This window comes from Dreissena polymorpha, chromosome 16 (genome assembly GCF_020536995.1).
Source record: "Dreissena polymorpha isolate Duluth1 chromosome 16, UMN_Dpol_1.0, whole genome shotgun sequence".
Lineage (NCBI taxonomy): Eukaryota > Metazoa > Mollusca > Bivalvia > Myida > Dreissenidae > Dreissena > Dreissena polymorpha.
Window position 1 is genome coordinate 45,777,996 of NC_068370.1, and position 18,225 is coordinate 45,796,220.

The 18,225-nt window shown below is 34.6% G+C and overlaps 1 long non-coding RNA gene across 1 annotated transcript; it reads right to left on the reverse strand.

The window, feature by feature from the left end:
• Window positions 1–283: 283 nt before the first annotated feature.
• On the reverse strand, window positions 284–10,976 carry LOC127862101 (uncharacterized). The gene is made up of 6 exons (XR_008040444.1): window positions 10,158–10,976; window positions 7,591–8,211; window positions 7,067–7,167; window positions 4,755–5,598; window positions 4,189–4,278; window positions 284–939 (listed from the first exon to the last, which is right to left on the reverse strand). It is a non-coding gene; the product is annotated as an uncharacterized LOC127862101 (long non-coding RNA).
• Window positions 10,977–18,225: the final 7,249 nt, after the last annotated feature.

The following is an 18,225-nucleotide window of genomic DNA, read 5'->3' on the forward strand; positions in this document are numbered from 1 at the left end:
AACTCCGATCCTAAAATAAATACAGTTCCGCTTGACTTAGAGGACTGTACAGTCATGTAAAATATCGAATATAATATATATTATTTAATAAACAACTGGTAGTGCGATGAGTTGCATATAATTGGTCAGTTTTCACATTTTAACTAACTCTTTTGACCTGTTAATTCTTTTCAGCTCAATTTAACAGTGAAAAATGCGTATAGTATCACTTTAAATAGAGAACATGTTATAAACATGTTATAAAACTGTCAACAATATCGAACGACTGTGACTTGTTTTACTTTATTACGCAAATAATAGAAATCAGTACACGTCAAGATCTTTGAATACAGCTTAAAATCAAAATACACAGCAAAATACATGTATCGATTGAAAGGATATAGGATGCCATGTTCAATAATTGAAAATAAATTTGGAGCGGTTTAACAAAGAAATTACCTAATTAGCTGATGAAATCAAAGTAAATAATAATGGGATACTAATATTTTTTACATGCGCTAAATTAAGTCTTTATACGAATCTATGCTCACTGTATTATATCTGGATAACAAAAAGCGGTACATAGACTTTACGACTTACGCTCAAACATCTTTAGACTTGTACTCAAAGTTTCACAATACTAATTTCAGTCAATGGGAATCCATTTTTCGTCCCTCATTTGCAAAAGTTTCAGCAAATCTACTTTCTGCAAATGAAGCGCAGATTCCAGATCGCTAGCAGTAACAGACTTAAAGAACCCGCCGTCTTATCGGCATTCCTCACAGACCTTCGCCAAGTCATACATCTTACACAGATTCAATCTTTCAACGAGTTCTCTGTAGTTAAGCTCGATGAAAGGCTTACATTTTGATTGGGTCTGCGCCGTTGAACCATTTGATGTCATCGGCTTGACACTCGCAGTATTTGCAGCAACCTTTCGGCGTACTTCTAGAGGCGCACCTACAATCAAATCACGCACACATGCGTTCTTGTTAAATATTGTCGACCTAGCAGTAGCAATTAAATTAATATATGTGTAGTGGTCATTTTAGTTTTAATAGTTACTGTAGTTCATGAAGCCTAGTATTGCTAGCTAGCAATCTAACTTATACTTTGATGTTTTTTCAACCATGTTTCAACTTGATTTTAATATGAGCCGCATTCTTGGAAAACAAGTCTTTATGCATATGTGTAAAGTCTCGTCCCAGATTTGCCTGTGCAGTCTGAAAAGGATTTTTAGATACGACACTTTCGGATATCATGGAATTGTTCGTTATATGAAAGTCTCTCCAAAAAGAAAATCCAACTATGTGGAAAGTGTGTGAGAGATTAGCTCATGAGGATTCGATATTCTTACCTGGAACGACACAGTCAGGAAATGCATTAATTCCCGTTTCCAACAACTTGGCATATATTTTTACACGTTTTGATTTTGTGTAACCGTAGCATAGCAGTCTACATCGGTAAATTGGTTAAAATTGTATGATACAAAATTACAACAGGTAGACATGAAAAAATAGTCAATCTAAATTCAATACACTATAAGTTGCCTTGTATTTCCCCTTTGTATCTGTATAAAACTCTTTAGATGGCAAAGCATTTACCTTTAAATGGACCTTTTCACAGATTTTGGCATCTATTGAAGTTTGTCACTAAATGTTATATATTGGTAAATGTTAAAATGGGAGCTAAAACATCAAGTAAAAAACAAAAATAAAATTTAAGAAAAAAAGGAACCCTCTTCCGGGCTCGATCCACTGACCCCTGGAGTAAAATTCAAGCGCTTAGACCAATCGAGCATCCGTGCTTGTACAATGAGTGATGTATTTTATACTTTACATAAGCAATCCTCGTGGTATCACAAAATATAACAACAACAGATCTCTCCAAATTAATCAATCTTTTTGCATTGCAACGCTTTATAATGTCCAGGTTTTTAATCGTCAAAAGATCCATATTATGGATATTTTTAGCATGGCAAATGTTCATTATTACTGTTTTATCACAAATATCATAACTACAACGAAAATTTGCGAATCTGAGGCACTTTTAATTTTGTCATTTTACCAAAACGCAAAAAGGCCCCTTTAAACTTGAAGGTGTAACAGTTTTGCAATCCATTATTCAGACAGGTAGGATTGAAAACAAAATGAAACAGAATCATATTGCAAGTACACGTTAATCTCGATGTTTTGCATTGATAATTTTATGTGTTGATGCAGCTCAGTATTGCAGACCATATGCATTAAACAGCAAAACAGATATTCAAGTCAGAAAAGTTGTAGTTAAACCATTGATTTTTGTCTTAACGCTTTCTTAAAAAATCAATTTAAATAGCTATGATAACGAAGTTTGTCATGGTCAACTATCTTGTGTGAAAAGTCTGAAAGTCAAATAGTTTAAAGTGCATAAACTCATTTTAAAATAACACATAATTAGAGTAGAAAATTAGTTGGGTCGATTTTTCAATTTTTACACTGTTAGTTGTGTTTATTTTTCACATTCAATTTGTCATGGACACAATGTTAGAATTTCGCAACTCACTCGCAGTTTTCGATTTCGCGTAAACTAGTCCGGCAACTGTTCAATTCACCAACGAAATAATAAGATATTTTCAATATAAATGAAGCGTCCAATAAGTTAGTAAACATTAATACATTTAAATATACGTATATGATATAAATGGGATTCATTTACGCTCGTTAGTATTTTCTGGGAATATAAATTTGTTATATTTGCATCACAATTATAAATGCATATTGTAAACGAAAATTACAATTTTATTTAGGCTTCTTTCACTGATAAAAATGTGATATTGTATATGATTGAATATAAATAATTGAATAGCGACTGAACGAATAAATCAGTACGATACAAACACCAACAATAAATGACAGCTGATTTCATGGTGAACAAAATCAAAAAGACACAAGGCGAATAAGCGTGTAACACCAATAGCTAAACAATGGTTGACCACACCATGGATACAACCCAGTACACATTGACGAAAACAGAGTTACGAAATTACCATACATAGTTAAATCATAGTTTGACAAAACATTTTTAGATATGCTTTAAAGATATCCATTTGTGTTTATGTAATTTTACAGAGGCAGTCACATATACTGAAAAAAGGCTGCGACATGTGCCCTATTTATAGCCAAATATTTTCGTCACAAACAAACCGTTGCTCAAAGATTATTTCGTTTTAGGATGAATTGGCGAACGTTTAGGCAACATTTTTTGAAAAATCTGGAAATAAATCGTTGAACAGAAATTGTTGCAAACATTTGAGTGGTGATAAAGCAAAAATAAATGTTGTGCCCAACGCGGTTAAGAATACCCCAACAGTCAATCTTTGACTTTATCAGAGGAAATACGTATCGGGGTACACCATCATTCGAGAGGATATTATAGTCAGGCAACGTTCGACTGAATCGGGTATAAAAACATAAAGCACAACAAAAATGGTTCTATGTAGCGCTAAGTTGTTTAAATATGGCAAACACATATATGATTAAAATTTGATGTTTATGTTAATATATAGTGTTCTTTAAGTCAACTTAATTGTTTTATGTACTCATTTGTTTTTTAGCAAGACGGAAGGGATTGACAATCAAACGTTGATGGTGAGGATACGATTGTGCTTGGTATGATTTCTGTTGACGAAGTGTAATTGGGTAATAGCCACTTCGATTGTTTTACGCCATAAACATGGTGTGTTATTTATCTACGTAAAATGTTTTAATGCAAGTTCTTTAAATATCAGCACTGTAATCAAAGACCAACGAAATTAAATAAAATTACATTAAAGTTAATATTATGTACGCTGTTCATTATAGTCAGTTTTGACTATAATAGTGCTCAAAACAGTACGTACATAAACAGTATTAACTTACTATAATAAACAGCGTACACAATAAGGCACAAATTACGTGAGTAGCCAGTGCTAAAAATATGACTAAGCAATATCTGAAATAAGACTCAAAACCACAACGGCGAGTAAATGAAATGATAGTACAAGACAGGCATCATTTACAACTCTTGCGTAAATTTTCCTGATAGAAATTGTCATTATTTCGCAGCATTCAGCATTGTGATAATGGATATTACTCAATTAAACTAAAAACTCGCATAGCTAATAAATATATATAACAATGAAACAAATAAGAGAAGCATGTATACATGTATTTAAAAATAAAACTTGACCTGATGGGGGACCAGGATTTCCGGGTCGCGGCGGCGGCGGCGGCCGTTGCGGTTTATCTTCTAGTACGGTTGGCTTGTGATGGGCTGTAACTAGCACAATATAGATCATTTTGATTGACTGTACAACTAGTAATGAAACAATATGAGGATTTGAATATGGATATACGAAATGCTATATTAATATTTATGTCTTATAGATAAAAGATCATCGATAACACTGGTACATATGTATAAATTGTTTATAAGAGACCGATCTGTAAAACAACCATTGTGTATGTGTGTCGTATGAACAAATATGCCGAGTTTGCCCAACAAGGTAAATGTCTTGTGTTCATGAAATAGTTTTCAGCTAAACAGCAGAAAACTATTTGCAATTAAAAACAACAGTTACTGTTCTTTCTTTTTTGTTTTATGGTACTACTTCTAGTGTACTTTTATTATTTTATTATTGTGTTTTATTTATCAGCTTTTTATATATCGTGTAGAGCGAACGCCAAGAAAAAGCGTTGTATATGTTTTCAATAAAAAAAATCACATACAAACAGCAAATAACTGCCGTGACCTACCCGGCGTATCAAGCTTGAACATTTTTGGAGAAGGAGGTTCTTTCCAGAAATCGACGTATATTGTATCCACAACGTCCAGCGAACTCGAGATGTTTGAAACACTGAACACTTTCTCATAGATTTCTGAAATATCGCCGTCGTCCTCCAAAACGTTGACCTCAATTTCACGGATTTCCGGGTGGTCCAAGGGCAAGACTACCAGTGTACGCTTTCTGTAACTGTCTGTGTCGACTGTCTCCATCCCTTTTACGGCCTTGTAATGACCAACGAGGACGTTTTGGGTAACCAGTCGATTCAGTTGTAGCGTTGTAAACCATGTTAACATGCAGCATTTTTACTATTTCAAACTATTGTGTGCTATGTTTCTACTGTGCATTGACACCCTTTTGTGGTCACAGTTTGGACAGAGTGTCCCTGGTCATTTAAGATCATTATCATCTGCAACTGGAACTGTACACTCAACCATTGCTCTGCTCTTTTAAATTAAGGACAAGTTTGAAAAATAGATCCTCTATGTTATGGATCATCTATACGCAGAGTACATACCTCAATTTAGAGTGTAGACATACACTAATTGAGATAAGTGTAATTGCATTCTAGAGGCATATTTCTGACCTCTTCCTTTGGTACTCAACTCTGTGTACATGTCCACCATGATATTTTGTATATCCATGTGCAAACCTTTATCTCAGATGACTGAGCAATGGTAGATAGCGCTGTCTCTACTGTGACCTCACTAGACTGCCAATACAAGAGAGATCATGTGTTGGATTCACATACATAATTATTGAACTAGGTCGTTTTGGTCGTTTACATTTGGACTTGTACATCTCGGACACTTATTCTGAAATAAGTTTATGGATATTTGCAAACGCATTGGGTTATTTTACTACATCATGTATGCTTCTTATTCCAAAGCCAAATCTGTGTTATACTGTTGCACAGTACAGACAACTGGCCCGTTGGGCTCCAAACCCAAATTATTGAAAGTATAAGTATTTACAATAATATTCATATCGAGTGTATAATAATCTGCCACAATATTAAGTTAAGGAAATGGGGCATCCACGACACCCAAGTCGCCATTTACGGTACATATAGGAGCACGCTAGAAACTGCATCGATTTTATTCTATCAACCTTCGCGACAAAAATCGCTTCAAGTTTCGGAATATTTTTATATGTCACCGTTCACTGTATAATTAACCGTTCAATGTTGTCATTGTATTTTCAGCACTGTGTCGTTATTAAATTTTAAAACATGATATCGTTGCAAAGCGGACTTTTTTTAGATTTCTGATAAAGGATTTGACACACGCCTATCTAGATAGAGGCTTTATGGTGGCACTTTCAGTACTCTCTTTCGGACGCGCACCAGGTAAAAAATGACATTAAAACAGCTTAGCAAAACAATCAGATCCTTGATTAACATAAATTCTATCTCAACATGTAGGTTACTCCCATAAAGGTTATATGTGTTATTGAAAGTGTAGGATAAAACTAGACTGAAGTTCAAAAAGTGCATTTGTATTTATTATGGTTTGACAATATTTAATATAAAAACGACATATAAAGTCAAAACCGATGGAGTTTATCTTGACATCGAAAGTTCATTAACGTATTCTTAAATGGTCACGTTTAAGTAAACTTATTATTTAAAAAAAAATCCAGCTGTCTTTCTTTAAATTTAACCCCATTAATTTTAATCTTGAAATCATCACGTGTACATCAGAAGTATAAATGATCTGTTTTGCTGTAATTTAGCAATCCTTACTTGCGCCTCTCTTCGAACAGTCTCAGTTGTTTAAATGCACAACCATTCAATCAAGATGCATATAAGGTTGTTGCACGTGAAACCTAAACGTAGAATTAAACATCCAAATAAGTTTCACTTCGTATAATGTTAAATGTTAAAGTATAAGTTTATGTTAAAATGTTAAATGCCAAAGTTGAAGTTTCAATTGGGGCGAACATAAAATGAAGGCTTCCTTTTCTATCCGTCAGCAGAAAGTGCGCCCGCATTGGGCGTAAATTCATACGCCCACATAAGTAAACGATGAATTGTAAACAATAAAAGCAGTGCAATCTCAGTTATACCCGCCAGTAAACTGTTTACACAAATGTCAATGATAGATCAGTGTGTGCTGTATCATTGGAAAAGGTAATACAGGCAAGTTTTATGAAAGCTGGAGTCATCGCCTTAAAAGAGCAAAGCATGTGGTTTAAAATTTGTTTAAAGGCGCGCAACCCCCATACTGACTACTAAATACAGAACTAATGATTGTAAACAAAGAATCACAAAGGTATTTTTACCTGTGATCGTTCGCATGTTTTCAATGCCCTCCACCAAGTCTTGTTTGTAAACCTTGCGAATATCATCGTCAACGAATTTCACTATTTGTGGCATTTTGAATCTGCGACAAAATAAATCTACACATCGTGGTTATTGCATACACAGTGTTAATTAAATTTTCATTAGAATATCCTTTACAGATGCGGTCGCTGAAATTATAACAATCGTCTTTATCTATGGTAGTTCATATTAGCGAAGAGATCTGCATATAAATTATTCTGCTTATCCAATGACATAACATTTTTAAACAATGTCGTGCTCGAAATACTCGCTGTACATAAAAAATGTATGAGCTATTAAATGATTATATCATTCACCATCCTCTACAAATATAACACTACACTTCTGTTATAGTATGATAAACGTGAGATATAGAGCGGGCAGGAAAAGCTATATAAGTGAACCGTACGTTGTATTACAAACTCGTTCATGGAATTGTTGGAAAGAATAGATTGTTCATAAATAATGAGACGCATTAACTAACCTGCCCATGACTTGTTTTATCGTATACTCAGTCTCATCCGACTCGCTTCGGATCTCAGCGCGTTCAGTAACGGCCACCTTGGCGTACGTCGGCTTACCGGCAACGTTTAAGTTTATGCACACAAAGTCCGGTTTTGTGTCCCTTCCTGGAAAGATACGGTCCAGTTCAATTGTTGTTCCTCCAGGTAAGTTTATCGGCTGATCGTCAGCCGATATTGCTTTCAGTGTCCTGCAGATCTTCGCAAAGCGCGGAAAGTCGGCAATTAGACCTTTTACTGTCGTATATGTCTTCCCAGTGCATGTCTGGACTTTTGCCTTTCCCTTGTAATTTAAGGGGACCAAAATCTCTTCGCTTGAACGCTCATATCCGAAATCATACTCGTCTTCAGTCGGCCGTGGGCAAGATAGCCTGTTCGCAAAGTGTGCTGCCACCTTGTGTAAGACCAACTTGCTGTCTATTCCGATGATGTCATCTTTAGAGAATCCTTTCGATTCGCTGTCCGAGCAAAAACCTTCGGCAAGTCGCACGACGCACGGGAATGAGATCATCCGCTCTAGTTCATCCAATCTGTAGGAGGCGCTCGACCAGTTCATGACGTCAGCGTTAACACTCGTGTCCAAACTGGAATGATATAATTGTTATAAATAGTAAATGTAATAACTAAAGTTGTTTCTCCGGCACTTTAAAAAAATATGCAGAAGGGATTGTGTTTAATATTGAATTATTTATATTGTATTCCTCCTGTTGTCTTTAACACCATTAAGTGGACGTTGTACAAAAGCTTTTAAATAACCCCCGCTTAATGATTTAACTGCTTCCGAGTAAAGGAATTAATAAATTTAAAACATTAAATTGTAATTAATTATCAATTTAGATACTCGATTCGTTAACTTTAAAACCCGGACGCGATAACACTGTATCAATAATAATATATAAGAGATTCAAAAATCGAGCACGCAATAAAAAAGTAACGGCGCTGTAAAAATTAAGACTCGGAGAGGCCCTTTTGCATAAATTTTGAATAGTGTGTAATATTTTGGTTAGTGTACTTTTTTTAAACATTCAAGTCAGATGAATTGTGGAAATTGTTTATTAAGTATTCGAACCAACACTTTTTCCAGCCATGTTTCAAAACCAAAGAGTTATAATTAGATATTAGATGTTTTAGTTCCGATGAAACAGTTCAATTGCAATAAATAAAGAGAAAGTTAAAATAAGGTTTACGAACTGTTTTACGCCATTTTGGTTTTGTGTTTGTTATTCGCATATTTTCTATTGCAAAAGTAGTATGCATCAGAAACCAAAGTTAAAAAAAAACACGAATAATTAAGGATTCTCAGACATTCCATGTTGCCAACCATCAATCTGTGTTTCCCCTTTTTCCATTACCATCGGATTACATGGTCCACTCGCATGAACACATGCATTGATACAGCAAGACTTTTGTGTGTGTAGTTTTTTTTTTTTACACAATTACATAACATATGCATGTATGAAAGTAACGAGGTTGTAAAAAGTAGAAAAAAAATAATCACACAAGTGTTGTTTTCTCCTCTCAGAAAACCAGAAAAAAATGTCAATCTCTAGTCATTTGTCATTTTGAACATTTTTTAAACAAAGAAATTGTCTTTGATGTAACCTTGATAAAAAAAGTTCACTTCACAAAGTGTAAGTTACAGTTTCACTTGCAAAGCACCCAAGTTTGCACAAATGAATATGCCATGAATATTATGCATTTGAATGTTGGAATTGTTGCATACATTTATAAAATATAGTATTAAAATACAACTATCATAAACTGCTTACAAGTATGAATAAAATGTAGTAAATCACTTGTAAACAAAATCAATCGGGCCCGAAATAAATCACAGTTCATATTGCTTAACTAAGCAATTATATTCAGAACTACATAGTGTTCATAAAAAATAGTTTAATTATTGGTCAGGACGGAATTACTCACCTAAACGTTGGAATTGAAAATCCGTTTCTATTTGATATAAGACATGATAAATTTTACTTGGTAAATAAATGGACTTGGTCACACTTGTGAAATTGTAATATCATTTTATGTTTTTATTAACAACACTATACTATTAGAATTGTCTATACACATTTACTGTATATAATAACGTTTACTATATTTCTATATATTACTATATTTATATAAAAACGTTAAAAAACGGTGGCCTTTCGTGGAAATCGAAAACTTGGCCTCTCGATGTAAAAGCGAAAGCAGTATTTTTACACCACAACATTAATCTTTATTTCGTATTAGACCAGCTATTTTTTTTTTCATCTGACCAAATTATTGTAGTTTTACTCGCATAGTCCGAGATCGTTCGGTGTGACAGAAATGTCCGAGATTACGCTAAATTCATGACAGGTTTAAATCTTTTAAATACCATCTTTGGTAAAAAATATATAAGACAGATTTCACTAGTATAATGCCATGTATGCCACATTTTTAAAGTGGTTTTTTTTCTTTTATTATGTCACCGAATAAATAATTTTAGTAACAAAAAATGAGAATAAAACTGTTAAATTAACATACTCACGTATAACATTACCTTAAAGTATAACTGATTTCCAGAAATAGTCCTGAGTATCAGTTCACATGCCTTTTAATACTTAAAATCAATATTCAAGCAGTTTTCATGACACGTAAAATATTTTCAAAAAGAAATATACTTTGCTGTCGAACTAATAATAATTATCCCATACGCCTATGATCCCAATGTACTTCCTTGTATTTAGTTTACATTTTTCAGGAAATAACAGCCAAACAAAATGTCAAAACGTGCATTTAAACCAAAAAGAGAACCGTAATTTATCCACCTTCTTACAACAGGACAGAAATATCAGTTTTCTTCTTCCTTGTTGATAATTTATATCAATATGTAAAATATAGCGTGTGCTCAAAGGTACGTCTTGGTTTACACGGGTAAAGCTATCTGTTATGCTCACATGTAGAACAAAGTTTAACTATAAAAACACGCTTTAACTGGTTGACACAATGGTAACCAGACCTGCTAGAAATGCGCTTAACAAAGAAATAAGCATTGCACGAATAAAACATTAGTGTCTTGTAATCGGAAATAAACAACCTAGGAATGAGTTGTAGATAGACAAGAGAGCGCGTTAAACAAAAGAGCTTATTGCCTGGCGAGAGATAAGGTTTAAAACCCCAAAGATCTTTCAATAAATAGTGGATTTTGAGCTCAAATGTATAGAAAGCACTCAACATACCAAATCCACAGTGTAAATGAGCATCAATCTGGTAAAACGGGACTTAATGCATGTGCGAAAAGTGTCGTCCAAGATTTGCCAGTGCATTCCGCGCAGGCTAATCAGGGACGACAGTTTCCGCCTAAACTGGATTTTCGCGAAAAAAAGACTTACTTAAAGCAAAAAATATCATACAAGCGAAAAGTGTCGTCCCTGATTAACCTGTGGAGTGCAGAGGCTAATCTTGGACGACACTTAACGCACATTATTATCATTTTGTTCATTAAAAACACGCAGTTTTAATTATTTGTATTATTACTTAAATATCATACGGTTTAGAAATTGTCTTATTGAGGTCCGTCTTTGATCACATCGTCCCAATAATTAATTTATCACTCATCTGGCCATGCGCGTTGGTGAATACTATAAATAGCATTGCTACACAATTGAGCCGATCACAATCGTCTGCTTTGACTTCATTCAATGCCATGTGGTCGTTGTTAAACTCGATCCTCTAATATTTTAACAATGTGTGTATTTTTAACAGTGAAATACGAACATCGAATGCTAGCTTCAGATGTATTTTACCTTTAAAAAGGATCACATGGAAATAAATAAATATAATATGTTCAAAATGACTCGTTGATTGTCGATATCCGAAACAGCTTGCGGCAGGGTTTGTGAATTTAACTGACTGAGATCGAGTTAACTCCTCAACAAAACTGGATGCCAATTAAAACTATTATTGGAAAAATCTGAATCCGACTAGTGTTCCCAGAACAGACGCATTAAACAAGAGTTTTATCATAAGAGCTTTAGCATGAAACCGATTTTTAATCATTTATGCCAGAACGTCACCTGTTCTTTCATCTTTTTCCCTTTTCATTTTACAAAATTATGGTTATTAGTAAAATCCTTGATAGACAGCACAATAACAAAAGCAAAATAATTAATTGTCAGACAGTCTTGAGAAATGTCGAAAGTCCCTTATATACCAAAGTATAGAAAGACATATACCAAAGTAATCCTTCCTTATTTGACCCCCTCCCCTAAAACAAAAATACCTAAAATATATAATAATAATAATAATAATAATAAATCGGATGTATTTATATACTGTCACTCTTATGTGGTCACGGTAAATTATGGACAGCAACCATCATCAGCTGAGGTCCACAGGTGCAATTTACCAGTGGCAACTTGTCAGCCGAAACTTGAGGAGGCCGTCGTAGTTGCGTCTTACCACCGCGATCATGACACAAAACCATAGCTTGGATTTCGAGGATCATTGCACGACCATATCGCTCAGGACGCCTTACATTTCTATCGGACCCATTATCAAAGTTTGATTGAATATCGTGAATTCCGTGGGCAGATCGTTAAACTCTTTCCTGGTCAGCACGAATCGCCGGTTTACCAAAAGCGCTTTAAGATCGGCAACAGGCAGGACCATAACATGACGAGAGTTCCCTTCTTATCAAAGACTTTACAGCGCAATCGTCACGGTTATTTTTTGTCCGCGTATCAGTCCTGCTAATTGTCTGGCGTGGGCACGGGTAAGTGCACGAGGTCGGACGTGAAAATATAACTTCAGTTGCCGTTTTTGTCGGTAATTTTGCCAAAGGGAATCGGAAACATTGCTGCACAATGATATGGGACTGTCTTCGACGCTGTTTCGTCGGCTCATCTTTCTCGTAAATGTTAATGGATTTTTGACAAAACGGGCGTTTCCGACACGCTTAAAAAAATTCGGCAATGTACGTGGACTTCGATCATTACGGGGACCAAGACGCCCGCGAGTTCCTGTTGGCCCTGAAACGATTGCTTCTGAGAATCTTGGCCGCCGATTTGTTCCCGATCGTAGAAAAGGAAACTTATATGCAGGCGCGTCGACAGCTGCAAAACGTATACGAACAAGTCGATATTTTGGCCGAGATCAACGTAAGGAGCGTCGTGGAAGACGCGGCGAGCGTTCAAGCGGACAATATAAAGCGTGCTTGTGACATCGATGTTATCGGTTCTGCAATAACTACTAAAACTAACCAGCCTCTGTCGATTATATACGAGGATAACCAACCAATCGTAGTGACCGAAGAGCCTATGTCAATCAATCAGGGGGATCGAAATAAAAATCAGTGAAAATACCGTCTTTTTGATTAGGCGGAAATAACGCGTTTTTTATATCCTACTCTTGAATATTCAAGCTAAATCAATTTTCCCCAGACCCGTCATTCTTCGAGAGGGGCTTGAGTAGAAAAGACGTGTCTTTTAACGGTGCCGTACAAAAACAAATAATTTCGCTCGGGATTCTTCCAGCGTCGTACCGGTGACGCCGATCGCGCCTACACAAGAGAAAAAAACGGCACCGATCTCGTTCACGGATATGATATACCCGTTCGATAGCTGTGTGATCGCCAAATTTTCGATTATCAAGAAGCTGCGTATGCAACTACGATGTTTGGTGGTGGCCATCTACGTGCAAGATTTTTATCCCAAAGATAAAGTCATGTTCGACGTTTTAAAAGTAGAACTCAACTTATACCCTAATTTGGTGCGCGCCACATGACCGACCTCGAAGAACTGAACGATTCGGTGACCGCGGAAGAATACACCGAACGACTGTTTTACGCTACGTTGCACGACCGAGCATTGTGGTACACGATTAAACAACTTCACGTCGGTTCGGACAGAAGGTTAAATGTCTCCTCAATTCGATTAATGCGGACGAATCATGGAATAGCACGTATTTACCCGTGCAACACGGCGTTATTCGGGTGGTAAAAAACAAGCGTGTCCCGCTCTGTGCGAAGTTAAGCGCGGATAGAGCGATAACTAAATCGTTCACCGGTAAAATATATGTATCTCGGAAAAAGCAACTTTTTGGAAAAAAAAACACTAATCTGCTGGTAAATCCGTATTTTGCGTAGTCTTTTGTAGGAGGGTCAGGAATGTTACATTACATGAAAACCTTATGCAAGAATTTCTACAAAGAAGAGCCAATATCAGGAGAGACATGACCAGATGTAAATGGCCATCTTTGTCTGCAGGAGATAGTAATCAGAACCTTCAGATGTTCCAACCCCTAAAGAATATTATCGTGTACAAAAATCATCACATTATGAATATGTTAATACATGCAACCCTGAACTTGACACAAATATGTATTATGTGACAAATTTGTATTTTAACACAAATAATCCAAAATTGAAACATATTGAGGACAGTTATGAAAGTGCTGAATTAGGTCATCAATCTTGGTGCAATAACCTTTTAGAAAACATATCATGTGTTGACATTTTCTGTCCTTCCATATATGGCAGAAAAACTGCAATGCGCATGCTCAGAGGAGGGGAATACGGACGAAGCCGTTTGGAACTAAAGTGTCTGCCATTTTGATTGTTTATCGTGAAAATCAATTTACCTAATTTATTGGATATTTCAATTTAAAGAAGTTTCGCGGTATAAAATATGGACATAAAGATCATCATTTAGTTAAAGAACATCATTAATTGTATTATTGACATAAAGAAACAGTGAGTCGAATGTTGTTTTCCCCGTTTAGTCGTTGAGTAGGTCAAGGTCAATATCATAAATAACTACTTAAAAAGAATGTGAAGCAGAGGAATGTTTTAATCATTATTTTAATCTCTGTCGCGTATATTGGAAATTTGTTCGTTGTTGTAAAGTGATGCACTTTCGTTCACTAGTAATTCAAAGATGCCCCTGTCTATGGCCGTGCATCTGGTTGTTTCGAATTATGAACGTTTCGTGCTACTACCAGTTCTTGCCACTGATATTTATGTTGAAAAACTGTGACTAATTAAATAGTATATATACAACCCCAATATACACTTACTTATCATTCTTTGTACCTAACCAATTAATTTATATGACAGAGCAGTCAAGTCTTTCCTTAAATTTTCCAAAATAGTGTTGGTAAAAAGATATAAAACACGAGAATGTTGAAAAGGCACTATTGATAATATATATGTGCTCACATACACTTACTCTATGCCTCTACAAAGCGAAGAATTTGCAACAAATTTTTTTTTGTCACCAAAAAGAATTATAAAGTCACTACTCATATATGGTTTCCTGGTCTTCTCCAGATGATATCCACTCGAGCATGGCGTCCAAACATAAGGTTTTACATGCTCGTCCCCCTGTTGCGCCGTGAGGCAGATACAGTGGACCTGACAATCCGCCTATTGTCGGGACACGCCCTGACTCGAGTACACCGGAAAAAAATTCATAGAAGTGCACGGGCGACACTTCGATATCTTGGAGAAATATAAAGATGACGAGATGACAACGACTCAACTGCTGAGAGCATTCAGTCATACCATCGGGTTAGGACTGAACACAACCCATGACAACATCCAAAATGAAGAATTCTGAAATATAATATATCTGATTTGTGTATGTATAGTATAGTATGCTGTTGTATGTTTTGTATATATTCTGCAATGCAATATATCTTATTTGTGTATGTAAAGTATAGTATGCTGTTGTATTTTTGTATATATTATGCAATGCAACATATCTGATTTTTGTATGTTTAGTATAGCATGCAGTTGTATTTTTTTATATATATTTGTGTACTTTGTATATATGTATTGAAACATTTTAAAATATATGCATGTTTTCACTTTGGATATTGTTAATGTATATTTGTCAGTTTATTGAAAATGTTTCAATATATTTATGAAATGATTCTCGATATTGTAAATACATTATATGAAGCATGTAAATTGAATCTTATACTGCATTTTGTTCATGTATTATATTAAAAATAAATCTTGAAATCGCAGAATACTTTTAAACTGAATAAATAACCTTGAAATAAAACAATGTTGTTTTAACATTGAACAGATGTTACAATCAAAGGTGCGAAAGTTTCCCGATATGATTCACACCTATAAGTTATTATTCACACCTATCCGCCTATATATTATCAGTGGGACGAAACGTCAAATGCCCACCTACACAAATATCAGTGGCACGAACTGGTAGTGGCACGAAAGGTCCATCACCCGTTGTTTCCCCATAAACATATAAAACCTAATACATATATATATATATATATATATATATATATATATATATATATATATATATATATATATATATATGGACACATAGAAATAAGTATCTGATAAAAACAACATTACTGTATAATAAATGCTATGATATGCTATGATCGTTCTATCCAGAAAAGGTTTCAGTCCGACTTATTTCAATATTGATTCTGTAGATTTTTTCAATTTTTTAATTGTCTAATTTAAATTTTATTTAGATTAAATGCATGAGTTATAGGTTATTAAAGTTTTGTTTGTAATGCCCATTTTTTTTTTCATAATTAATAAAAGTAGGGATGGCATCGAATACCAATATTGGTATTCGAATGTTCGCAAATTCATTCAATCGAATATTCGAATATTCGCATAAAACGGCTGCATTGATTTTACCTTGTTATGTGTTAAATTCCATTGTTTTCTATGTTTCCTTGACTAGGATTTCGCGAAAGATTTTTTTTTATCGCTCGTGTTTATTGTCGGATCAATTAGCAAACTGTAAAAGATGTTTTCTTTGTTTTTTCTTTAATCTTGGGAATAAATAAAAAGAAGGGATCCTAACTTCAATAATCAATTTACGTTGTTGATTGATTTTAATTATGTGATCAGTGGCCGCGGCCGGCGAGTTCATTCTTTAAGGTAGTACAACTGTAATGGGCAATATTCCAAAACCCATTAAAAGAATTATATTCATAAACTTCATACCATATGTGGTCTTATTACACATTTTTAGGGTGGCTTTCCATGGGGATAAATCAATTTAATAAACTCATATTTTTGGCATATTTTGTTAACAATGTTTGTATATTTAGTACATGGAATGACTGTAGATGATAAAATAATATAATACAAGAATATTGAGTAATAACAATACTGAAAAAAATCTGATTATTCATGTAAAGTCCTTCAAAACTACAAGTTTGACCTGTGCATGCAAAAATCACCCATACAAATTTTTCTCTTTTTTTAAATTGTATGTTATTTCTTTGGAATTTGAGCATTTATATTTTATCAGAGACATGTGATTCGCTTAAAAAAAATTAATTTACCCGTGTATATTTTGAACAATTCACTTAAATCTAATAGGACTATGAGAAATATTTTTCAAGAAATTCAAAACCACATAATGGCAAATGGTCAAAATATGCAAAATAAACAGAGTCAGTTACCAATTCATTTAACTCCTTCAATGTTTACTCTCTTTATACATAGATTTAATACAGTATGCAGTTATGCTACATCTGCCAATGTAGGGATGGCGTTGGTGAGGTGGGGTGGGGGGTGGGGGTGGAGGCATGAGTAAGTCTGAAAAGTGAAAAAAAAATACAAAGTTGAATACCAGGTATTTTTCTCTCTTAACCGAGATCTATAAGATTGTTAGATTTAAATTCTAATGACCACCTACCTAACAAGCTAGTATTCATTTAATAAAACTGTACAAACAAAAATATCAATGCAAAATTTCATAACGAAACTAAATAAGCATATACTTCCTTTGACATTGACAGGGCTTTCTACACTATATCCTGCAGTTAGTTACAAATACTCAAGCAAATTTGGTATATTTTGGCATGCATATAAAAGGCAATATAGGGATTAAGTATAACCCTTCATTTTTCACCTTATGTGATTGATCAGGTCACTGTTACTAAAATAGAAACAAAAATCATAAAAATGGATCATACGATAACTCAAAAAGTACTAAGGGTGCTTTGATGAAATTTTTATGCACTTATAAAAGGCATTTATATGGAGATAATGCAGTACCATATTTCTTACCTTTGTTGAAATCACTGTAACATAAAAATAAATAAAGAAATGCACACAATCTGACTCCTGTTATTATTACAATACTTCTGAAAGTACTGAAATAAAACATGTAATTGAAATTTTCTTTCAAATAATTCGTTAAAGTACTTCCATATTTTTAGAACAACTTCGTGTAATACTTTTTAGAATAAGAGACTCTAGGCAAGCCTGCAGCATTAAAAAAAAAATGAAAACATCAGGTATTGCATCCTCTCCATCCCGGTTATTAAGCATTGTCAAATACACAAGTTTAAGCCCTGACCCAGCAATATTTTCAACCGTAGGCCTTTTCATTACACTACAGTTCTGGGCTTTAGCACTATTGAACGCAATTTTTTTTGACACAGCCAATGGGGAAAAGCTGTGGGTCATTAGATCTTTTGAAGACGAATTCACAAATTGGAGCAACTTTCTTAGTGCTGCCACATCCGCCATATCATCGTGTGCATTGTATGGTTTACCAAGCAATTGTAAAACTAAATGCAACTTGCTTCAATATAAAGAAGTGAAACTCCAGCTGCTGGAG